Source organism: Hoplias malabaricus, chromosome 6, assembly GCF_029633855.1.
Source record: "Hoplias malabaricus isolate fHopMal1 chromosome 6, fHopMal1.hap1, whole genome shotgun sequence".
Classification (NCBI taxonomy): Eukaryota; Metazoa; Chordata; class Actinopteri; order Characiformes; family Erythrinidae; genus Hoplias; species Hoplias malabaricus.
In genome coordinates this window covers 21,041,468-21,065,580 of record NC_089805.1, presented here as the reverse complement: position 1 = coordinate 21,065,580, position 24,113 = coordinate 21,041,468, and the positions used below count along the sequence as shown (strand labels likewise).

The window sequence follows — 24,113 nt, the reverse complement described above, 5'->3', positions numbered from 1 at the left end:
TGTTTCAATCATAATCAAGTATGAAAAGTTCAACAGCGGAAACATGGATATAAGAAATAGGATTACCTCTAGATTGCTTTTGTCATGGAAGCAGAGTGTCGAAGCTGAAGACAGCCTCCCCTAAACAGCCATGATGCCAAGCCTTTCCTGGCAGCGTTTCCCAAGTGCACTACAAGCTTAACGAACCAGTGAGAAGATATTTTGGTGTCCATAACCCTGCCTGGGCAGGAAAGTAGCAGAGCTGTTCAGCGTAAGCGTGCTGGGCCCATGACCACCAGATGGAAGGAATGATTACAGCCTGTGCTAAAATCTGGGTGCGTTGTGAGCAGAATACTTTGGGACACGTGAGGATTGTCAGATGCAGTCCTTTGTATTTGACCGCAGAATGCAAAGGCAAGATAGGCAAGGAGAATCAATATAAGGAGCTTTTTCCAAGTTCCAGTGACCTAGTGGATAAGGCACTGGCCTCCTAAGCCAGGGATTGTGGGTTCGAGTCCCATCTAGGGTGTATGGCTAGCAGAGTGGCGCAGCGGAAGCGTGCTGGGCCCATAACCCAGAGGTCGATGGATCGAAACCATCCTCTGCTAATAATGAAGAAAACAAAACCCAACAACCTTGTGCGGTTCATTTTCGGACACTAGGCAGCACAAGGAGGCCAAGCTCTCTTGCTAGGACCTTCTCTCTCACATCAGTGAAAAGACAGGCCTAAACAACGCAATCTTTATATGAGGGGGCACCCAGATTTGAACTGGGGACCTCTTGATCTGCAGTCAAATGCTCTACCACTGAGCCATACCCCCTGCTGCCATAGCTTGGGAAGAAATTCTAGAAAACCAACAAGCCAAAGAGACAATCCATAAGATAACACCACTTCCGATGTCAAGAGCATCTGAACTGTTTTCACAGAGAGGCACCCAGACATGAAATGGGGATCTTTTCAACCACCGCCAAAAGCTTTTTCATTTCGGTCTGTAGGAATGGAACACACATTCGCATCAGAAGTGCTTTACGCCATAAGCATTGATGTCTTGGAAGCGCTGTGTTTCAATCATAATCAAGTATGAAAAGTTCAACAGCGGAAACATGGATATAAGAAATAGGATTACCTCTAGATTGCTTTTGTCATGGAAGCAGAGTGTCGAAGCTGAAGACAGCCTCCCCTAAACAGCCATGATGCCAAGCCTTTCCTGGCAGCGTTTCCCAAGTGCACTACAAGCTTAACGAACCAGTGAGAAGATATTTTGGTGTCCATAACCCTGCCTGGGCAGGAAAGTAGCAGAGCTGTTCAGCGTAAGGGTGCTGGGCCCATGACCACCAGATGGAAGGAATGATTACAGCCTGTGCTAAAATCTGGGTGCGTTGTGAGCAGAATACTTTGGGACACGTGAGGATTGTCAGATGCAGTCCTTTGTATTTGACCGCAGAATGCAAAGGCAAGATAGGCAAGGAGAATCAATATAAGGAGCTTTTTCCAAGTTCCAGTGACCTAGTGGATAAGGCACTGGCCTCCTAAGCCAGGGATTGTGGGTTCGAGTCCCATCTAGGGTGTATGGCTAGCAGAGTGGCGCAGCGGAAGCGTGCTGGGCCCATAACCCAGAGGTCGATGGATCGAAACCATCCTCTGCTAATAATGAAGAAAACAAAACCCAACAACCTTGTGCGGTTCATTTTCGGACACTAGGCAGCACAAGGAGGCCAAGCTCTCTTGCTAGGACCTTCTCTCTCACATCAGTGAAAAGACAGGCCTAAACAACGCAATCTTTATATGAGGGGGCACCCAGATTTGAACTGGGGACCTCTTGATCTGCAGTCAAATGCTCTACCACTGAGCCATACCCCCTGCTGCCATAGCTTGGGAAGAAATTCTAGAAAACCAACAAGCCAAAGAGACAATCCATAAGATAACACCACTTCCGATGTCAAGAGCATCTGAACTGTTTTCACAGAGAGGCACCCAGACATGAAATGGGGATCTTTTCAACCACCGCCAAAAGCTTTTTCATTTCGGTCTGTAGGAATGGAACACACATTCGCATCAGAAGTGCTTTACGCCATAAGCATTGATGTCTTGGAAGCGCTGTGTTTCAATCATAATCAAGTATGAAAAGTTCAACAGCGGAAACATGGATATAAGAAATAGGATTACCTCTAGATTGCTTTTGTCATGGAAGCAGAGTGTCGAAGCTGAAGACAGCCTCCCCTAAACAGCCATGATGCCAAGCCTTTCCTGGCAGCGTTTCCCAAGTGCACTACAAGCTTAACGAACCAGTGAGAAGATATTTTGGTGTCCATAACCCTGCCTGGGCAGGAAAGTAGCAGAGCTGTTCAGCGTAAGGGTGCTGGGCCCATGACCACCAGATGGAAGGAATGATTACAGCCTGTGCTAAAATCTGGGTGCGTTGTGAGCAGAATACTTTGGGACACGTGAGGATTGTCAGATGCAGTCCTTTGTATTTGACCGCAGAATGCAAAGGCAAGATAGGCAAGGAGAATCAATATAAGGAGCTTTTTCCAAGTTCCAGTGACCTAGTGGATAAGGCACTGGCCTCCTAAGCCAGGGATTGTGGGTTCGAGTCCCATCTAGGGTGTATGGCTAGCAGAGTGGCGCAGCGGAAGCGTGCTGGGCCCATAACCCAGAGGTCGATGGATCGAAACCATCCTCTGCTAATAATGAAGAAAACAAAACCCAACAACCTTGTGCGGTTCATTTTCGGACACTAGGCAGCACAAGGAGGCCAAGCTCTCTTGCTAGGACCTTCTCTCTCACATCAGTGAAAAGACAGGCCTAAACAATGCAATCTTTATATGAGGGGGCACCCAGAATTGAACTGGGGACCTCTTGATCTGCAGTCAAATGCTCTACCACTGAGCTATACCCCCTGCTGCCATAGCTTGGGAAGAAATTCTAGAAAACCAACAAGCCAAAGAGACGATCGATAAGATAACACCACTTCCGATGTCAAGAGCATCTGAACTGTTTTCACAGAGAGGCACCCAGACATGAAATGGGGATCTTTTCAACCACCGCCAAAAGCTTTTTCATTTCGGTCTGTAGGAATGGAACACACATTCGCATCAGAAGTGCTTTACGCCATAAGCATTGATGTCTTGGAAGCGCTGTGTTTCAATCATAATCAAGTATGAAAAGTTCAACAGCGGAAACATGGATATAAGAAATAGGACTACCTCTAGATTGCTTTTGTCATGGAAGCAGAGTGTCAAAGCTGAAGACAGCCTCCCCTAAACAGCCATGATGCCAAGCCTTTCCTGGCAGCGTTTCCCAAGTGCACTACAAGCTTAACGAACCAGTGAGAAGATATTTTGGTGTCCATAACCCTGCCTGGGCAGGAAAGTAGCAGAGCTGTTCAGCGTAAGGGTGCTGGGCCCATGACCACCAGATGGAAGGAATGATTACATCCTGTGCTAAAATCTGGGTGCGTTGTGAGCAGAATACTTTGGGACACGTGAGGATTGTCAGATGCAGTCCTTTGTATTTGACCGCAGAATGCAAAGGCAAGATAGGCAAGGAGAATCAATATAAGGAGCTTTTTCCAAGTTCCAGTGACCTAGTGGATAAGGCACTGGCCTCCTAAGCCAGGGATTGTGGGTTCGAGTCCCATCTAGGGTGTACGGCTAGCAGAGTGGCGCAGCGGAAGCGTGCTGGGCCCATAACCCAGAGGTCGATGGATCGAAACCATCCTCTGCTAATAATGAAGAAAACAAAACCCAACAACCTTGTGCGGTTCATTTTCGGACACTAGGCAGCACAAGGAGGCCAAGCTCTCTTGCTAGGACCTTCTCTCTCACATCAGTGAAAAGACAGGCCTAAACAACGCAATCTTTATATGAGGGGGCACCCAGATTTGAACTGGGGACCTCTTGATCTGCAGTCAAATGCTCTACCACTGAGCTATACCCACTGCTGCCATAGCTTGGGAAGAAATTCTAGAAAACCAACAAGCCAAAGAGACAATCCATAAGATAACACCACTTCCGATGTCAAGAGCATCTGAACTGTTTTCACAGAGAGGCACCCAGACATGAAATGGGGATCTTTTCAACCACCGCCAAAAGCTTTTTCATTTCGGTCTGTAGGAATGGAACACACATTCGCATCAGAAGTGCTTTACGCCATAAGCATTGATGTCTTGGAAGCGCTGTGTTTCAATCATAATCAAGTATGAAAAGTTCAACAGCGGAAACATGGATATAAGAAATAGGATTACCTCTAGATTGCTTTTGTCATGGAAGCAGAGTGTCGAAGCTGAAGACAGCCTCCCCTAAACAGCCATGATGCCAAGCCTTTCCTGGCAGCGTTTCCCAAGTGCACTACAAGCTTAACGAACCAGTGAGAAGATATTTTGGTGTCCATAACCCTGCCTGGGCAGGAAAGTAGCAGAGCTGTTCAGCGTAAGGGTGCTGGGCCCATGACCACCAGATGGAAGGAATGATTACAGCCTGTGCTAAAATCTGGGTGCGTTGTGAGCAGAATACTTTGGGACACGTGAGGATTGTCAGATGCAGTCCTTTGTATTTGACCGCAGAATGCAAAGGCAAGATAGGCAAGGAGAATCAATATAAGGAGCTTTTTCCAAGTTCCAGTGACCTAGTGGATAAGGCACTGGCCTCCTAAGCCAGGGATTGTGGGTTCGAGTCCCATCTAGGGTGTATGGCTAGCAGAGTGGCGCAGCGGAAGCGTGCTGGGCCCATAACCCAGAGGTCGATGGATCGAAACCATCCTCTGCTAATAATGAAGAAAACAAAACCCAACAACCTTGTGCGGTTCATTTTCGGACACTAGGCAGCACAAGGAGGCCAAGCTCTCTTGCTAGGACCTTCTCTCTCACATCAGTGAAAAGACAGGCCTAAACAACGCAATCTTTATATGAGGGGGCACCCAGATTTGAACTGGGGACCTCTTGATCTGCAGTCAAATGCTCTACCACTGAGCCATACCCCCTGCTGCCATAGCTTGGGAAGAAATTCTAGAAAACCAACAAGCCAAAGAGACAATCCATAAGATAACACCACTTCCGATGTCAAGAGCATCTGAACTGTTTTCACAGAGAGGCACCCAGACATGAAATGGGGATCTTTTCAACCACCGCCAAAAGCTTTTTCATTTCGGTCTGTAGGAATGGAACACACATTCGCATCAGAAGTGCTTTACGCCATAAGCATTGATGTCTTGGAAGCGCTGTGTTTCAATCATAATCAAGTATGAAAAGTTCAACAGCGGAAACATGGATATAAGAAATAGGATTACCTCTAGATTGCTTTTGTCATGGAAGCAGAGTGTCGAAGCTGAAGACAGCCTCCCCTAAACAGCCATGATGCCAAGCCTTTCCTGGCAGCGTTTCCCAAGTGCACTACAAGCTTAACGAACCAGTGAGAAGATATTTTGGTGTCCATAACCCTGCCTGGGCAGGAAAGTAGCAGAGCTGTTCAGCGTAAGGGTGCTGGGCCCATGACCACCAGATGGAAGGAATGATTACAGCCTGTGCTAAAATCTGGGTGCGTTGTGAGCAGAATACTTTGGGACACGTGAGGATTGTCAGATGCAGTCCTTTGTATTTGACCGCAGAATGCAAAGGCAAGATAGGCAAGGAGAATCAATATAAGGAGCTTTTTCCAAGTTCCAGTGACCTAGTGGATAAGGCACTGGCCTCCTAAGACAGGGATTGTGGGTTCGAGTCCCATCTAGGGTGTATGGCTAGCAGAGTGGCGCAGCGGAAGCGTGCTGGGCCCATAACCCAGAGGTCGATGGATCGAAACCATCCTCTGCTAATAATGAAGAAAACAAAACCCAACAACCTTGTGCGGTTCATTTTCGGACACTAGGCAGCACAAGGAGGCCAAGCTCTCTTGCTAGGACCTTCTCTCTCACATCAGTGAAAAGACAGGCCTAAACAACGCAATCTTTATATGAGGGGGCACCCAGATTTGAACTGGGGACCTCTTGATCTGCAGTCAAATGCTCTACCACTGAGCCATACCCCCTGCTGCCATAGCTTGGGAAGAAATTCTAGAAAACCAACAAGCCAAAGAGACAATCCATAAGATAACACCACTTCCGATGTCAAGAGCATCTGAACTGTTTTCACAGAGAGGCACCCAGACATGAAATGGGGATCTTTTCAACCACCGCCAAAAGCTTTTTCATTTCGGTCTGTAGGAATGGAACACACATTCGCATCAGAAGTGCTTTACGCCATAAGCATTGATGTCTTGGAAGCGCTGTGTTTCAATCATAATCAAGTATGAAAAGTTCAACAGCGGAAACATGGATATAAGAAATAGGATTACCTCTAGATTGCTTTTGTCATGGAAGCAGAGTGTCGAAGCTGAAGACAGCCTCCCCTAAACAGCCATGATGCCAAGCCTTTCCTGGCAGCGTTTCCCAAGTGCACTACAAGCTTAACGAACCAGTGAGAAGATATTTTGGTGTCCATAACCCTGCCTGGGCAGGAAAGTAGCAGAGCTGTTCAGCGTAAGGGTGCTGGGCCCATGACCACCAGATGGAAGGAATGATTACAGCCTGTGCTAAAATCTGGGTGCGTTGTGAGCAGAATACTTTGGGACACGTGAGGATTGTCAGATGCAGTCCTTTGTATTTGACCGCAGAATGCAAAGGCAAGATAGGCAAGGAGAATCAATATAAGGAGCTTTTTCCAAGTTCCAGTGACCTAGTGGATAAGGCACTGGCCTCCTAAGACAGGGATTGTGGGTTCGAGTCCCATCTAGGGTGTATGGCTAGCAGAGTGGCGCAGCGGAAGCGTGCTGGGCCCATAACCCAGAGGTCGATGGATCGAAACCATCCTCTGCTAATAATGAAGAAAACAAAACCCAACAACCTTGTGCGGTTCATTTTCGGACACTAGGCAGCACAAGGAGGCCAAGCTCTCTTGCTAGGACCTTCTCTCTCACATCAGTGAAAAGACAGGCCTAAACAATGCAATCTTTATATGAGGGGGCACCCAGAATTGAACTGGGGACCTCTTGATCTGCAGTCAAATGCTCTACCACTGAGCTATACCCCCTGCTGCCATAGCTTGGGAAGAAATTCTAGAAAACCAACAAGCCAAAGAGACGATCGATAAGATAACACCACTTCCGATGTCAAGAGCATCTGAACTGTTTTCACAGAGAGGCACCCAGACATGAAATGGGGATCTTTTCAACCACCGCCAAAAGCTTTTTCATTTCGGTCTGTAGGAATGGAACACACATTCGCATCAGAAGTGCTTTACGCCATAAGCATTGATGTCTTGGAAGCGCTGTGTTTCAATCATAATCAAGTATGAAAAGTTCAACAGCGGAAACATGGATATAAGAAATAGGACTACCTCTAGATTGCTTTTGTCATGGAAGCAGAGTGTCAAAGCTGAAGACAGCCTCCCCTAAACAGCCATGATGCCAAGCCTTTCCTGGCAGCGTTTCCCAAGTGCACTACAAGCTTAACGAACCAGTGAGAAGATATTTTGGTGTCCATAACCCTGCCTGGGCAGGAAAGTAGCAGAGCTGTTCAGCGTAAGGGTGCTGGGCCCATGACCACCAGATGGAAGGAATGATTACATCCTGTGCTAAAATCTGTGTGCGTTGTGAGCAGAATACTTTGGGACACGTGAGGATTGTCAGATGCAGTCCTTTGTATTTGACCGCAGAATGCAAAGGCAAGATAGGCAAGGAGAATCAATATAAGGAGCTTTTTCCAAGTTCCAGTGACCTAGTGGATAAGGCACTGGCCTCCTAAGCCAGGGATTGTGGGTTCGAGTCCCATCTAGGGTGTACGGCTAGCAGAGTGGCGCAGCGGAAGCGTGCTGGGCCCATAACCCAGAGGTCGATGGATCGAAACCATCCTCTGCTAATAATGAAGAAAACAAAACCCAACAACCTTGTGCGGTTCATTTTCGGACACTAGGCAGCACAAGGAGGCCAAGCTCTCTTGCTAGGACCTTCTCTCTCACATCAGTGAAAAGACAGGCCTAAACAACGCAATCTTTATTTGAGGGGGCACCCAGATTTGAACTGGGGACCTCTTGATCTGCAGTCAAATGCTCTACCACTGAGCTATACCCCCTGCTGCCATAGCTTGGGAAGAAATTCTAGAAAACCAACAAGCCAAAGAGACAATCCATAAGATAACACCACTTCCGATGTCAAGAGCATCTGAACTGTTTTCACAGAGAGGCACCCAGACATGAAATGGGGATCTTTTCAACCACCGCCAAAAGCTTTTTCATTTCGGTCTGTAGGAATGGAACACACATTCGCATCAGAAGTGCTTTACGCCATAAGCATTGATGTCTTGGAAGCGCTGTGTTTCAATCATAATCAAGTATGAAAAGTTCAACAGCGGAAACATGGATATAAGAAATAGGATTACCTCTAGATTGCTTTTGTCATGGAAGCAGAGTGTCGAAGCTGAAGACAGCCTCCCCTAAACAGCCATGATGCCAAGCCTTTCCTGGCAGCGTTTCCCAAGTGCACTACAAGCTTAACGAACCAGTGAGAAGATATTTTGGTGTCCATAACCCTGCCTGGGCAGGAAAGTAGCAGAGCTGTTCAGCGTAAGGGTGCTGGGCCCATGACCACCAGATGGAAGGAATGATTACATCCTGTGCTAAAATCTGTGTGCGTTGTGAGCAGAATACTTTGGGACACGTGAGGATTGTCAGATGCAGTCCTTTGTATTTGACCGCAGAATGCAAAGGCAAGATAGGCAAGGAGAATCAATATAAGGAGCTTTTTCCAAGTTCCAGTGACCTAGTGGATAAGGCACTGGCCTCCTAAGCCAGGGATTGTGGGTTCGAGTCCCATCTAGGGTGTATGGCTAGCAGAGTGGCGCAGCGGAAGCGTGCTGGGCCCATAACCCAGAGGTCGATGGATCGAAACCATCCTCTGCTAATAATGAAGAAAACAAAACCCAACAACCTTGTGCGGTTCATTTTCGGACACTAGGCAGCACAAGGAGGCCAAGCTCTCTTGCTAGGACCTTCTCTCTCACATCAGTGAAAAGACAGGCCTAAACAACGCAATCTTTATATGAGGGGGCACCCAGATTTGAACTGGGGACCTCTTGATCTGCAGTCAAATGCTCTACCAATGAGCTATACCCCCTGCTGCCATAGCTTGGGAAGAAATTCTAGAAAACCAACAAGCCAAAGAGACAATCCATAAGATAACACCACTTCCGATGTCAAGAGCATCTGAACTGTTTTCACAGAGAGGCACCCAGGCATGAAATGGGGATCTTTTCAACCACCGCCAAAAGCTTTTTCATTTCGGTCTGTAGGAATGGAACACACATTCGCATCAGAAGTGCTTTACGCCATAAGCATTGATGTCTTGGAAGCGCTGTGTTTCAATCATAATCAAGTATGAAAAGTTCAACAGCGGAAACATGGATATAAGAAATAGGACTACCTCTAGATTGCTTTTGTCATGGAAGCAGAGTGTCAAAGCTGAAGACAGCCTCCCCTAAACAGCCATGATGCCAAGCCTTTCCTGGCAGCGTTTCCCAAGTGCACTACAAGCTTAACGAACCAGTGAGAAGATATTTTGGTGTCCATAACCCTGCCTGGGCAGGAAAGTAGCAGAGCTGTTCAGCGTAAGGGTGCTGGGCCCATGACCACCAGATGGAAGGAATGATTACATCCTGTGCTAAAATCTGTGTGCGTTGTGAGCAGAATACTTTGGGACACGTGAGGATTGTCAGATGCAGTCCTTTGTATTTGACCGCAGAATGCAAAGGCAAGATAGGCAAGGAGAATCAATATAAGGAGCTTTTTCCAAGTTCCAGTGACCTAGTGGATAAGGCACTGGCCTCCTAAGCCAGGGATTGTGGGTTCGAGTCCCATCTAGGGTGTACGGCTAGCAGAGTGGCGCAGCGGAAGCGTGCTGGGCCCATAACCCAGAGGTCGATGGATCGAAACCATCCTCTGCTAATAATGAAGAAAACAAAACCCAACAACCTTGTGCGGTTCATTTTCGGACACTAGGCAGCACAAGGAGGCCAAGCTCTCTTGCTAGGACCTTCTCTCTCACATCAGTGAAAAGACAGGCCTAAACAACGCAATCTTTATATGAGGGGGCACCCAGATTTGAACTGGGGACCTCTTGATCTGCAGTCAAATGCTCTAACACTGAGCTATACCCCCTGCTGCCATAGCTTGGGAAGAAATTCTAGAAAACCAACAAGCCAAAGAGACGATCGATAAGATAACACCACTTCCGATGTCAAGAGCATCTGAACTGTTTTCACAGAGAGGCACCCAGACATGAAATGGGGATCTTTTCAACCACCGCCAAAAGCTTTTTCATTTCGGTCTGTAGGAATGGAACACACATTCGCATCAGAAGTGTTTTACGCCATAAGCATTGATGTCTTGGAAGCGCTGTGTTTCAATCATAATCAAGTATGAAAAGTTCAACAGCGGAAACATGGATATAAGAAATAGGATTACCTCTAGATTGCTTTTGTCATGGAAGCAGAGTGTCGAAGCTGAAGACAGCCTCCCCTAAACAGCCATGATGCCAAGCCTTTCCTGGCAGCGTTTCCCAAGTGCACTACAAGCTTAACGAACCAGTGAGAAGATATTTTGGTGTCCATAACCCTGCCTGGGCAGGAAAGTAGCAGAGCTGTTCAGCGTAAGGGTGCTGGGCCCATGACCACCAGATGGAAGGAATGATTACATCCTGTGCTAAAATCTGGGTGCGTTGTGAGCAGAATACTTTGGGACACGTGAGGATTGTCAGATGCAGTCCTTTGTATTTGACCGCAGAATGCAAAGGCAAGATAGGCAAGGAGAATCAATATAAGGAGCTTTTTCCAAGTTCCAGTGACCTAGTGGATAAGGCACTGGCCTCCTAAGCCAGGGATTGTGGGTTCGAGTCCCATCTAGGCTGTATGGCTAGCAGAGTGGCGCAGCGGAAGCGTGCTGGGCCCATAACCCAGAGGTCGATGGATCGAAACCATCCTCTGCTAATAATGAAGAAAACAAAACCCAACAACCTTGTGCGGTTCATTTTCGGACACTAGGCAGCACAAGGAGGCCAAGCTCTCTTGCTAGGACCTTCTCTCTCACATCAGTGAAAAGACAGGCCTAAACAATGCAATCTTTATATGAGGGGGCACCCAGATTTGAACTGGGGACCTCTTGATCTGCAGTCAAATGCTCTACCACTGAGCTATACCCCCTGCTGCCATAGCTTGGGAAGAAATTCTAGAAAACCAACAAGCCAAAGAGACAATCCATAAGATAACACCACTTCCGATGTCAAGAGCATCTGAACTGTTTTCACAGAGAGGCACCCAGACATGAAATGGGGATCTTTTCAACCACCGCCAAAAGCTTTTTCATTTCGGTCTGTAGGAATGGAACACACATTCGCATCAGAAGTGCTTTACGCCATAAGCATTGATGTCTTGGAAGCGCTGTGTTTCAATCATAATCAAGTATGAAAAGTTCAACAGCGGAAACATGGATATAAGAAATAGGATTACCTCTAGATTGCTTTTGTCATGGAAGCAGAGTGTCGAAGCTGAAGACAGCCTCCCCTAAACAGCCATGATGCCAAGCCTTTCCTGGCAGCGTTTCCCAAGTGCACTACAAGCTTAACGAACCAGTGAGAAGATATTTTGGTGTCCATAACCCTGCCTGGGCAGGAAAGTAGCAGAGCTGTTCAGCGTAAGGGTGCTGGGCCCATGACCACCAGATGGAAGGAATGATTACAGCCTGTGCTAAAATCTGGGTGCGTTGTGAGCAGAATACTTTGGGACACGTGAGGATTGTCAGATGCAGTCCTTTGTATTTGACCGCAGAATGCAAAGGCAAGATAGGCAAGGAGAATCAATATAAGGAGCTTTTTCCAAGTTCCAGTGACCTAGTGGATAAGGCACTGGCCTCCTAAGCCAGGGATTGTGGGTTCGAGTCCCATCTAGGGTGTATGGCTAGCAGAGTGGCACAGCGGAAGCGTGCTGGGCCCATAACCCAGAGGTCGATGGATAGAAACCATCCTCTGCTAATAATGAAGAAAACAAAACCCAACAACCTTGTGCGGTTCATTTTCGGACACTAGGCAGCACAAGGAGGCCAAGCTCTCTTGCTAGGACCTTCTCTCTCACATCAGTGAAAAGACAGGCCTAAACAACGCAATCTTTATTTGAGGGGGCACCCAGATTTGAACTGGGGACCTCTTGATCTGCAGTCAAATGCTCTACCACTGAGCTATACCCCCTGCTGCCATAGCTTGGGAAGAAATTCTAGAAAACCAACAAGCCAAAGAGACAATCCATAAGATAACACCACTTCCGATGTCAAGAGCATCTGAACTGTTTTCACAGAGAGGCACCCAGACATGAAATGGGGATCTTTTCAACCACCGCCAAAAGCTTTTTCATTTCGGTCTGTAGGAATGGAACACACATTCGCATCAGAAGTGCTTTACGCCATAAGCATTGATGTCTTGGAAGCGCTGTGTTTCAATCATAATCAAGTATGAAAAGTTCAACAGCGGAAACATGGATATAAGAAATAGGATTACCTCTAGATTGCTTTTGTCATGGAAGCAGAGTGTCGAAGCTGAAGACAGCCTCCCCTAAACAGCCATGATGCCAAGCCTTTCCTGGCAGCGTTTCCCAAGTGCACTACAAGCTTAACGAACCAGTGAGAAGATATTTTGGTGTCCATAACCCTGCCTGGGCAGGAAAGTAGCAGAGCTGTTCAGCGTAAGGGTGCTGGGCCCATGACCACCAGATGGAAGGAATGATTACATCCTGTGCTAAAATCTGGGTGCGTTGTGAGCAGAATACTTTGGGACACGTGAGGATTGTCAGATGCAGTCCTTTGTATTTGACCGCAGAATGCAAAGGCAAGATAGGCAAGGAGAATCAATATAAGGAGCTTTTTCCAAGTTCCAGTGACCTAGTGGATAAGGCACTGGCCTCCTAAGCCAGGGATTGTGGGTTCTAGTCCCATCTAGGGTGTATGGCTAGCAGAGTGGCGCAGCGGAAGCGTGCTGGGCCCATAACCCAGAGGTCGATGGATCGAAACCATCCTCTGCTAATAATGAAGAAAACAAAACCCAACAACCTTGTGCGGTTCATTTTCGGACACTAGGCAGCACAAGGAGGCCAAGCTCTCTTGCTAGGACCTTCTCTCTCACATCAGTGAAAAGACAGGCCTAAACAACGCAATCTTTATATGAGGGGGCACCCAGATTTGAACTGGGGACCTCTTGATCTGCAGTCAAATGCTCTACCAATGAGCTATACCCCCTGCTGCCATAGCTTGGGAAGAAATTCTAGAAAACCAACAAGCCAAAGAGACAATCCATAAGATAACACCACTTCCGATGTCAAGAGCATCTGAACTGTTTTCACAGAGAGGCACCCAGACATGAAATGGGGATCTTTTCAACCACCGCCAAAAGCTTTTTCATTTCGGTCTGTAGGAATGGAACACACATTCGCATCAGAAGTGCTTTACGCCATAAGCATTGATGTCTTGGAAGCGCTGTGTTTCAATCATAATCAAGTATGAAAAGTTCAACAGCGGAAACATGGATATAAGAAATAGGATTACCTCTAAATTGCTTTTGTCATGGAAGCAGAGTGTCGAAGCTGAAGACAGCCTCCCCTAAACAGCCATGATGCCAAGCCTTTCCTGGCAGCGTTTCCCAAGTGCACTACAAGCTTAACGAACCAGTGAGAAGATATTTTGGTGTCCATAACCCTGCCTGGGCAGGAAAGTAGCAGAGCTGTTCAGCGTAAGGGTGCTGGGCCCATGACCACCAGATGGAAGGAATGATTACAGCCTGTGCTAAAATCTGGGTGCGTTGTGAGCAGAATACTTTGGGACACGTGAGGATTGTCAGATGCAGTCCTTTGTATTTGACCGCAGAATGCAAAGGCAAGATAGGCAAGGAGAATCAATATAAGGAGCTTTTTCCAAGTTCCAGTGACCTAGTGGATAAGGCACTGGCCTCCTAAGCCAGGGATTGTGGGTTCGAGTCCCATCTAGGGTGTATGGCTAGCAGAGTGGCGCAGCGGAAGAGTGCTGGGCCCATAACCCAGAGGTCGATGGATCGAAACCATCCTCTGCTAATAATGAAGAAAACAAAACCCAACAACCTTGTGCGGTTCATTTTCGGACACTAGGCAGCACAAGGAGGCCAAGCTCTCTTGCTAGGACCTTCTCTCTCACATCAGTGAAAATACAGGCCTAAACAACGCAATCTTTATATGAGGGGGCACCCAGATTTGAACTGGGGACCTCTTGATCTGCAGTCAAATGCTCTAACACTGAGCTATACCCCCTGCTGCCATAGCTTGGGAAGAAATTCTAGAAAACCAACAAGCCAAAGAGACGATCGATAAGATAACACCACTTCCGATGTCAAGAGCATCTGAACTGTTTTCACAGAGAGGCACCCAGACATGAAATGGGGATCTTTTCAACCACCGCCAAAAGCTTTTTCATTTCGGTCTGTAGGAATGGAACACACATTCGCATCAGAAGTGCTTTACGCCATAAGCATTGATGTCTTGGAAGCGCTGTGTTTCAATCATAATCAAGTATGAAAAGTTCAACAGCGGAAACATGGATATAAGAAATAGGATTACCTCTAGATTGCTTTTGTCATGGAAGCAGAGTGTCGAAGCTGAAGACAGCCTCCCCTAAACAGCCATGATGCCAAGCCTTTCCTGGCAGCGTTTCCCAAGTGCACTACAAGCTTAACGAACCAGTGAGAAGATATTTTGGTGTCCATAACCCTGCCTGGGCAGGAAAGTAGCAGAGCTGTTCAGCGTAAGGGTGCTGGGCCCATGACCACCAGATGGAAGGAATGATTACATCCTGTGCTAAAATCTGGGTGCGTTGTGAGCAGAATACTTTGGGACACGTGAGGATTGTCAGATGCAGTCCTTTGTATTTGACCGCAGAATGCAAAGGCAAGATAGGCAAGGAGAATCAATATAAGGAGCTTTTTCCAAGTTCCAGTGACCTAGTGGATAAGGCACTGGCCTCCTAAGCCAGGGATTGTGGGTTCGAGTCCCATCTAGGCTGTATGGCTAGCAGAGTGGCGCAGCGGAAGCGTGCTGGGCCCATAACCCAGAGGTCGATGGATCGAAACCATCCTCTGCTAATAATGAAGAAAACAAAACCCAACAACCTTGTGCGGTTCATTTTCGGACACTAGGCAGCACAAGGAGGCCAAGCTCTCTTGCTAGGACCTTCTCTCTCACATCAGTGAAAAGACAGGCCTAAACAATGCAATCTTTATATGAGGGGGCACCCAGATTTGAACTGGGGACCTCTTGATCTGCAGTCAAATGCTCTACCACTGAGCTATACCCCCTGCTGCCATAGCTTGGGAAGAAATTCTAGAAAACCAACAAGCCAAAGAGACAATCCATAAGATAACACCACTTCCGATGTCAAGAGCATCTGAACTGTTTTCACAGAGAGGCACCCAGACATGAAATGGGGATCTTTTCAACCACCGCCAAAAGCTTTTTCATTTCGGTCTGTAGGAATGGAACACACATTCGCATCAGAAGTGCTTTACGCCATAAGCATTGATGTCTTGGAAGCGCTGTGTTTCAATCATAATCAAGTATGAAAAGTTCAACAGCGGAAACATGGATATAAGAAATAGGATTACCTCTAGATTGCTTTTGTCATGGAAGCAGAGTGTCGAAGCTGAAGACAGCCTCCCCTAAACAGCCATGATGCCAAGCCTTTCCTGGCAGCGTTTCCCAAGTGCACTACAAGCTTAACGAACCAGTGAGAAGATATTTTGGTGTCCATAACCCTGCCTGGGCAGGAAAGTAGCAGAGCTGTTCAGCGTAAGGGTGCTGGGCCCATGACCACCAGATGGAAGGAATGATTACAGCCTGTGCTAAAATCTGGGTGCGTTGTGAGCAGAATACTTTGGGACACGTGAGGATTGTCAGATGCAGTCCTTTGTATTTGACCGCAGAATGCAAAGGCAAGATAGGCAAGGAGAATCAATATAAGGAGCTTTTTCCAAGTTCCAGTGACCTAGTGGATAAGGCACTGGCCTCCTAAGCCAGGGATTGTGGGTTCGAGTCCCATCTAGGGTGTATGGCTAGCAGAGTGGCACAGCGGAAGCGTGCTGGGCCCATAACCCAGAGGTCGATGGATAGAAACCATCCTCTGCTAATAATGAAGAAAACAAAACCCAACAACCTTGTGCGGTTCATTTTCGGACACTAGGCAGCACAAGGAGGCCAAGCTCTCTTGCTAGGACCTTCTCTCTCACATCAGTGAAAAGACAGGCCTAAACAACGCAATCTTTATTTGAGGGGGCACCCAGATTTGAACTGGGGACCTCTTGATCTGCAGTCAAATGCTCTACCACTGAGCTATACCCCCTGCTGCCATAGCTTGGGAAGAAATTCTAGAAAACCAACAAGCCAAAGAGACAATCCATAAGATAACACCACTTCCGATGTCAAGAGCATCTGAACTGTTTTCACAGAGAGGCACCCAGACATGAAATGGGGATCTTTTCAACCACCGCCAAAAGCTTTTTCATTTCGGTCTGTAGGAATGGAACACACATTCGCATCAGAAGTGCTTTACGCCATAAGCATTGATGTCTTGGAAGCGCTGTGTTTCAATCATAATCAAGTATGAAAAGTTCAACAGCGGAAACATGGATATAAGAAATAGGATTACCTCTAGATTGCTTTTGTCATGGAAGCAGAGTGTCGAAGCTGAAGACAGCCTCCCCTAAACAGCCATGATGCCAAGCCTTTCCTGGCAGCGTTTCCCAAGTGCACTACAAGCTTAACGAACCAGTGAGAAGATATTTTGGTGTCCATAACCCTGCCTGGGCAGGAAAGTAGCAGAGCTGTTCAGCGTAAGGGTGCTGGGCCCATGACCACCAGATGGAAGGAATGATTACATCCTGTGCTAAAATCTGGGTGCGTTGTGAGCAGAATACTTTGGGACACGTGAGGATTGTCAGATGCAGTCCTTTGTATTTGACCGCAGAATGCAAAGGCAAGATAGGCAAGGAGAATCAATATAAGGAGCTTTTTCCAAGTTCCAGTGACCTAGTGGATAAGGCACTGGCCTCCTAAGCCAGGGATTGTGGGTTCTAGTCCCATCTAGGGTGTATGGCTAGCAGAGTGGCGCAGCGGAAGCGTGCTGGGCCCATAACCCAGAGGTCGATGGATCGAAACCATCCTCTGCTAATAATGAAGAAAACAAAACCCAACAACCTTGTGCGGTTCATTTTCGGACACTAGGCAGCACAAGGAGGCCAAGCTCTCTTGCTAGGACCTTCTCTCTCACATCAGTGAAAAGACAGGCCTAAACAACGCAATCTTTATTTGAGGGGGCACCCAGATTTGAACTGGGGACCTCTTGATCTGCAGTCAAATGCTCTACCACTGAGCTATACCCCCTGCTGCCATAGCTTGGGAAGAAATTCTAGAAAACCAACAAGCCAAAGAGACAATCCATAAGATAACACCACTTCCGATGTCAAGAGCATCTGAACTGTTTTCACAGAGAGGCACCCAGACATGAAATGGGGATCTTTTCAACCACCGCCAAAAGCTTTTTCATTTCGGTCTGTAGGAATGGAACACACATTCGCATCAGAAGTGCTTTACGCCATAAGCATTGATGTCTTGGAAGCGCTGTGTTTCAATCATAATCAAGTATGAAAAGTTCAACAGCGGAAACATGGATATAAGAAATAGGATTACCTCTAGATTGCTTTTGTCATGGAAGCAGAGTGTCGAAGCTGAAGACAGCCTCCCCTAAACAGCCATGATGCCAAGCCTTTCCTGGCAGCGTTTCCCAAGTGCACTACAAGCTTAACGAACCAGTGAGAAGATATTTTGGTGTCCATAACCCTGCCTGGGCAGGAAAGTAGCAGAGCTGTTCAGCGTAAGGGTGCTGGGCCCATGACCACCAGATGGAAGGAATGATTACATCCTGTGCTAAAATCTGTGTGCGTTGTGAGCAGAATACTTTGGGACACGTGAGGATTGTCAGATGCAGTCCTTTGTATTTGACCGCAGAATGCAAAGGCAAGATAGGCAAGGAGAATCAATATAAGGAGCTTTTTCCAAGTTCCAGTGACCTAGTGGATAAGGCACTGGCCTCCTAAGCCAGGGATTGTGGGTTCGAGTCCCATCTAGGGTGTATGGCTAGCAGAGTGGCGCAGCGGAAGCGTGCTGGGCCCATAACCCAGAGGTCGATGGATCGAAACCATCCTCTGCTAATAATGAAGAAAACAAAACCCAACAACCTTGTGCGGTTCATTTTCGGACACTAGGCAGCACAAGGAGGCCAAGCTCTCTTGCTAGGACCTTCTCTCTCACATCAGTGAAAAGACAGGCCTAAACAACGCAATCTTTATATGAGGGGGCACCCAGATTTGAACTGGGGACCTCTTGATCTGCAGTCAAATGCTCTACCAATGAGCTATACCCCCTGCTGCCATAGCTTGGGAAGAAATTCTAGAAAACCAACAAGCCAAAGAGACAATCCATAAGATAACACCACTTCCGATGTCAAGAGCATCTGAACTGTTTTCACAGAGAGGCACCCAGGCATGAAATGGGGATCTTTTCAACCACCGCCAAAAGCTTTTTCATTTCGGTCTGTAGGAATGGAACACACATTCGCATCAGAAGTGCTTTACGCCATAAGCATTGATGTCTTGGAAGCGCTGTGTTTCAATCATAATCAAGTATGAAAAGTTCAACAGCGGAAACATGGATATAAGAAATAGGACTACCTCTAGATTGCTTTTGTCATGGAAGCAGAGTGTCAAAGCTGAAGACAGCCTCCCCTAAACAGCCATGATGCCAAGCCTTTCCTGGCAGCGTTTCCCAAGTGCACTACAAGCTTAACGAACCAGTGAGAAGATATTTTGGTGTCCATAACCCTGCCTGGGCAGGAAAGTAGCAGAGCTGTTCAGCGTAAGGGTGCTGGGCCCATGACCACCAGATGGAAGGAATGATTACATCCTGTGCTAAAATCTGTGTGCGTTGTGAGCAGAATACTTTGGGACACGTGAGGATTGTCAGATGCAGTCCTTTGTATTTGACCGCAGAATGCAAAGGCAAGATAGGCAAGGAGAATCAATATAAGGAGCTTTTTCCAAGTTCCAGTGACCTAGTGGATAAGGCACTGGCCTCCTAAGCCAGGGATTGTGGGTTCGAGTCCCATCTAGGGTGTACGGCTAGCAGAGTGGCGCAGCGGAAGCGTGCTGGGCCCATAACCCAGAGGTCGATGGATCGAAACCATCCTCTGCTAATAATGAAGAAAACAAAACCCAACAACCTTGTGCGGTTCATTTTCGGACACTAGGCAGCACAAGGAGGCCAAGCTCTCTTGCTAGGACCTTCTCTCTCACATCAGTGAAAAGACAGGCCTAAACAACGCAATCTTTATATGAGGGGGCACCCAGATTTGAACTGGGGACCTCTTGATCTGCAGTCAAATGCTCTAACACTGAGCTATACCCCCTGCTGCCATAGCTTGGGAAGAAATTCTAGAAAACCAACAAGCCAAAGAGACGATCGATAAGATAACACCACTTCCGATGTCAAGAGCATCTGAACTGTTTTCACAGAGAGGCACCCAGACATGAAATGGGGATCTTTTCAACCACCGCCAAAAGCTTTTTCATTTCGGTCTGTAGGAATGGAACACACATTCGCATCAGAAGTGTTTTACGCCATAAGCATTGATGTCTTGGAAGCGCTGTGTTTCAATCATAATCAAGTATGAAAAGTTCAACAGCGGAAACATGGATATAAGAAATAGGATTACCTCTAGATTGCTTTTGTCATGGAAGCAGAGTGTCGAAGCTGAAGACAGCCTCCCCTAAACAGCCATGATGCCAAGCCTTTCCTGGCAGCGTTTCCCAAGTGCACTACAAGCTTAACGAACCAGTGAGAAGATATTTTGGTGTCCATAACCCTGCCTGGGCAGGAAAGTAGCAGAGCTGTTCAGCGTAAGGGTGCTGGGCCCATGACCACCAGATGGAAGGAATGATTACATCCTGTGCTAAAATCTGGGTGCGTTGTGAGCAGAATACTTTGGGACACGTGAGGATTGTCAGATGCAGTCCTTTGTATTTGACCGCAGAATGCAAAGGCAAGATAGGCAAGGAGAATCAATATAAGGAGCTTTTTCCAAGTTCCAGTGACCTAGTGGATAAGGCACTGGCCTCCTAAGCCAGGGATTGTGGGTTCGAGTCCCATCTAGGCTGTATGGCTAGCAGAGTGGCGCAGCGGAAGCGTGCTGGGCCCATAACCCAGAGGTCGATGGATCGAAACCATCCTCTGCTAATAATGAAGAAAACAAAACCCAACAACCTTGTGCGGTTCATTTTCGGACACTAGGCAGCACAAGGAGGCCAAGCTCTCTTGCTAGGACCTTCTCTCTCACATCAGTGAAAAGACAGGCCTAAACAATGCAATCTTTATATGAGGGGGCACCCAGATTTGAACTGGGGACCTCTTGATCTGCAGTCAAATGCTCTACCACTGAGCTATACCCCCTGCTGCCATAGCTTGGGAAGAAATTCTAGAAAACCAACAAGCCAAAGAGACAATCCATAAGATAACACCACTTCCGATGTCAAGAGCATCTGAACTGTTTTCACAGAGAGGCACCCAGACATGAAATGGGGATCTTTTCAACCACCGCCAAAAGCTTTTTCATTTCGGTCTGTAGGAATGGAACACACATTCGCATCAGAAGTGCTTTACGCCATAAGCATTGATGTCTTGGAAGCGCTGTGTTTCAATCATAATCAAGTATGAAAAGTTCAACAGCGGAAACATGGATATAAGAAATAGGATTACCTCTAGATTGCTTTTGTCATGGAAGCAGAGTGTCGAAGCTGAAGACAGCCTCCCCTAAACAGCCATGATGCCAAGCCTTTCCTGGCAGCGTTTCCCAAGTGCACTACAAGCTTAACGAACCAGTGAGAAGATATTTTGGTGTCCATAACCCTGCCTGGGCAGGAAAGTAGCAGAGCTGTTCAGCGTAAGGGTGCTGGGCCCATGACCACCAGATGGAAGGAATGATTACAGCCTGTGCTAAAATCTGGGTGCGTTGTGAGCAGAATACTTTGGGACACGTGAGGATTGTCAGATGCAGTCCTTTGTATTTGACCGCAGAATGCAAAGGCAAGATAGGCAAGGAGAATCAATATAAGGAGCTTTTTCCAAGTTCCAGTGACCTAGTGGATAAGGCACTGGCCTCCTAAGCCAGGGATTGTGGGTTCGAGTCCCATCTAGGGTGTATGGCTAGCAGAGTGGCACAGCGGAAGCGTGCTGGGCCCATAACCCAGAGGTCGATGGATAGAAACCATCCTCTGCTAATAATGAAGAAAACAAAACCCAACAACCTTGTGCGGTTCATTTTCGGACACTAGGCAGCACAAGGAGGCCAAGCTCTCTTGCTAGGACCTTCTCTCTCACATCAGTGAAAAGACAGGCCTAAACAACGCAATCTTTATTTGAGGGGGCACCCAGATTTGAACTGGGGACCTCTTGATCTGCAGTCAAATGCTCTACCACTGAGCTATACCCCCTGCTGCCATAGCTTGGGAAGAAATTCTAGAAAACCAACAAGCCAAAGAGACAATCCATAAGATAACACCACTTCCGATGTCAAGAGCATCTGAACTGTTTTCACAGAGAGGCACCCAGACATGAAATGGGGATCTTTTCAACCACCGCCAAAAGCTTTTTCATTTCGGTCTGTAGGAATGGAACACACATTCGCATCAGAAGTGCTTTACGCCATAAGCATTGATGTCTTGGAAGCGCTGTGTTTCAATCATAATCAAGTATGAAAAGTTCAACAGCGGAAACATGGATATAAGAAATAGGATTACCTCTAGATTGCTTTTGTCATGGAAGCAGAGTGTCGAAGCTGAAGACAGCCTCCCCTAAACAGCCATGATGCCAAGCCTTTCCTGGCAGCGTTTCCCAAGTGCACTACAAGCTTAACGAACCAGTGAGAAGATATTTTGGTGTCCATAACCCTGCCTGGGCAGGAAAGTAGCAGAGCTGTTCAGCGTAAGGGTGCTGGGCCCATGACCACCAGATGGAAGGAATGATTACATCCTGTGCTAAAATCTGGGTGCGTTGTGAGCAGAATACTTTGGGACACGTGAGGATTGTCAGATGCAGTCCTTTGTATTTGACCGCAGAATGCAAAGGCAAGATAGGCAAGGAGAATCAATATAAGGAGCTTTTTCCAAGTTCCAGTGACCTAGTGGATAAGGCACTGGCCTCCTAAGCCAGGGATTGTGGGTTCTAGTCCCATCTAGGGTGTATGGCTAGCAGAGTGGCGCAGCGGAAGCGTGCTGGGCCCATAACCCAGAGGTCGATGGATCGAAACCATCCTCTGCTAATAATGAAGAAAACAAAACCCAACAACCTTGTGCGGTTCATTTTCGGACACTAGGCAGCACAAGGAGGCCAAGCTCTCTTGCTAGGACCTTCTCTCTCACATCAGTGAAAAGACAGGCCTAAACAACGCAATCTTTATATGAGGGGGCACCCAGATTTGAACTGGGGACCTCTTGATCTGCAGTCAAATGCTCTACCAATGAGCTATACCCCCTGCTGCCATAGCTTGGGAAGAAATTCTAGAAAACCAACAAGCCAAAGAGACAATCCATAAGATAACACCACTTCCGATGTCAAGAGCATCTGAACTGTTTTCACAGAGAGGCACCCAGACATGAAATGGGGATCTTTTCAACCACCGCCAAAAGCTTTTTCATTTCGGTCTGTAGGAATGGAACACACATTCGCATCAGAAGTGCTTTACGCCATAAGCATTGATGTCTTGGAAGCGCTGTGTTTCAATCATAATCAAGTATGAAAAGTTCAACAGCGGAAACATGGATATAAGAAATAGGATTACCTCTAAATTGCTTTTGTCATGGAAGCAGAGTGTCGAAGCTGAAGACAGCCTCCCCTAAACAGCCATGATGCCAAGCCTTTCCTGGCAGCGTTTCCCAAGTGCACTACAAGCTTAACGAACCAGTGAGAAGATATTTTGGTGTCCATAACCCTGCCTGGGCAGGAAAGTAGCAGAGCTGTTCAGCGTAAGGGTGCTGGGCCCATGACCACCAGATGGAAGGAATGATTACAGCCTGTGCTAAAATCTGGGTGCGTTGTGAGCAGAATACTTTGGGACACGTGAGGATTGTCAGATGCAGTCCTTTGTATTTGACCGCAGAATGCAAAGGCAAGATAGGCAAGGAGAATCAATATAAGGAGCTTTTTCCAAGTTCCAGTGACCTAGTGGATAAGGCACTGGCCTCCTAAGCCAGGGATTGTGGGTTCGAGTCCCATCTAGGGTGTATGGCTAGCAGAGTGGCGCAGCGGAAGAGTGCTGGGCCCATAACCCAGAGGTCGATGGATCGAAACCATCCTCTGCTAATAATGAAGAAAACAAAACCCAACAACCTTGTGCGGTTCATTTTCGGACACTAGGCAGCACAAGGAGGCCAAGCTCTCTTGCTAGGACCTTCTCTCTCACATCAGTGAAAATACAGGCCTAAACAACGCAATCTTTATATGAGGGGGCACCCAGATTTGAACTGGGGACCTCTTGATCTGCAGTCAAATGCTCTAACACTGAGCTATACCCCCTGCTGCCATAGCTTGGGAAGAAATTCTAGAAAACCAACAAGCCAAAGAGACGATCGATAAGATAACACCACTTCCGATGTCAAGAGCATCTGAACTGTTTTCACAGAGAGGCACCCAGACATGAAATGGGGATCTTTTCAACCACCGCCAAAAGCTTTTTCATTTCGGTCTGTAGGAATGGAACACACATTCGCATCAGAAGTGCTTTACGCCATAAGCATTGATGTCTTGGAAGCGCTGTGTTTCAATCATAATCAAGTATGAAAAGTTCAACAGCGGAAACATGGATATAAGAAATAGGATTACCTCTAGATTGCTTTTGTCATGGAAGCAGAGTGTCGAAGCTGAAGACAGCCTCCCCTAAACAGCCATGATGCCAAGCCTTTCCTGGCAGCGTTTCCCAAGTGCACTACAAGCTTAACGAACCAGTGAG

At 47.1% G+C, this 24,113-nt stretch overlaps 14 non-coding genes across 14 annotated transcripts; all 14 read right to left on the bottom strand.

The window, feature by feature from the left end:
• Positions 1–728: 728 nt before the first annotated feature.
• trnac-gca (transfer RNA cysteine (anticodon GCA)) lies at positions 729–800 on the bottom strand. The gene has a single exon. It is a non-coding gene; the product is annotated as a tRNA-Cys (tRNA).
• Positions 801–1,768: 968 nt separating this feature from the next.
• On the bottom strand, positions 1,769–1,840 carry trnac-gca (transfer RNA cysteine (anticodon GCA)). Its single transcript has one exon. It is a non-coding gene; the product is annotated as a tRNA-Cys (tRNA).
• Positions 1,841–2,808: 968 nt separating this feature from the next.
• Positions 2,809–2,880, bottom strand: trnac-gca (transfer RNA cysteine (anticodon GCA)). Its single transcript has one exon. It is a non-coding gene; the product is annotated as a tRNA-Cys (tRNA).
• A 2,008-nt stretch (positions 2,881–4,888) lies between these two features.
• On the bottom strand, positions 4,889–4,960 carry trnac-gca (transfer RNA cysteine (anticodon GCA)). The gene has a single exon. It is a non-coding gene; the product is annotated as a tRNA-Cys (tRNA).
• Positions 4,961–5,928: 968 nt separating this feature from the next.
• On the bottom strand, positions 5,929–6,000 carry trnac-gca (transfer RNA cysteine (anticodon GCA)). The gene has a single exon. It is a non-coding gene; the product is annotated as a tRNA-Cys (tRNA).
• Positions 6,001–6,968: 968 nt separating this feature from the next.
• trnac-gca (transfer RNA cysteine (anticodon GCA)) lies at positions 6,969–7,040 on the bottom strand. The gene has a single exon. It is a non-coding gene; the product is annotated as a tRNA-Cys (tRNA).
• Positions 7,041–8,008: 968 nt separating this feature from the next.
• On the bottom strand, positions 8,009–8,080 carry trnac-gca (transfer RNA cysteine (anticodon GCA)). Its single transcript has one exon. It is a non-coding gene; the product is annotated as a tRNA-Cys (tRNA).
• A 3,048-nt stretch (positions 8,081–11,128) lies between these two features.
• Positions 11,129–11,200, bottom strand: trnac-gca (transfer RNA cysteine (anticodon GCA)). The gene has a single exon. It is a non-coding gene; the product is annotated as a tRNA-Cys (tRNA).
• A 968-nt stretch (positions 11,201–12,168) lies between these two features.
• On the bottom strand, positions 12,169–12,240 carry trnac-gca (transfer RNA cysteine (anticodon GCA)). The gene has a single exon. It is a non-coding gene; the product is annotated as a tRNA-Cys (tRNA).
• A 3,048-nt stretch (positions 12,241–15,288) lies between these two features.
• Positions 15,289–15,360, bottom strand: trnac-gca (transfer RNA cysteine (anticodon GCA)). Its single transcript has one exon. It is a non-coding gene; the product is annotated as a tRNA-Cys (tRNA).
• A 968-nt stretch (positions 15,361–16,328) lies between these two features.
• Positions 16,329–16,400, bottom strand: trnac-gca (transfer RNA cysteine (anticodon GCA)). Its single transcript has one exon. It is a non-coding gene; the product is annotated as a tRNA-Cys (tRNA).
• Positions 16,401–17,368: 968 nt separating this feature from the next.
• trnac-gca (transfer RNA cysteine (anticodon GCA)) lies at positions 17,369–17,440 on the bottom strand. The gene has a single exon. It is a non-coding gene; the product is annotated as a tRNA-Cys (tRNA).
• Positions 17,441–20,488: 3,048 nt separating this feature from the next.
• Positions 20,489–20,560, bottom strand: trnac-gca (transfer RNA cysteine (anticodon GCA)). Its single transcript has one exon. It is a non-coding gene; the product is annotated as a tRNA-Cys (tRNA).
• A 968-nt stretch (positions 20,561–21,528) lies between these two features.
• Positions 21,529–21,600, bottom strand: trnac-gca (transfer RNA cysteine (anticodon GCA)). Its single transcript has one exon. It is a non-coding gene; the product is annotated as a tRNA-Cys (tRNA).
• Between the last annotated feature and the right edge of the window lie 2,513 nt (positions 21,601–24,113).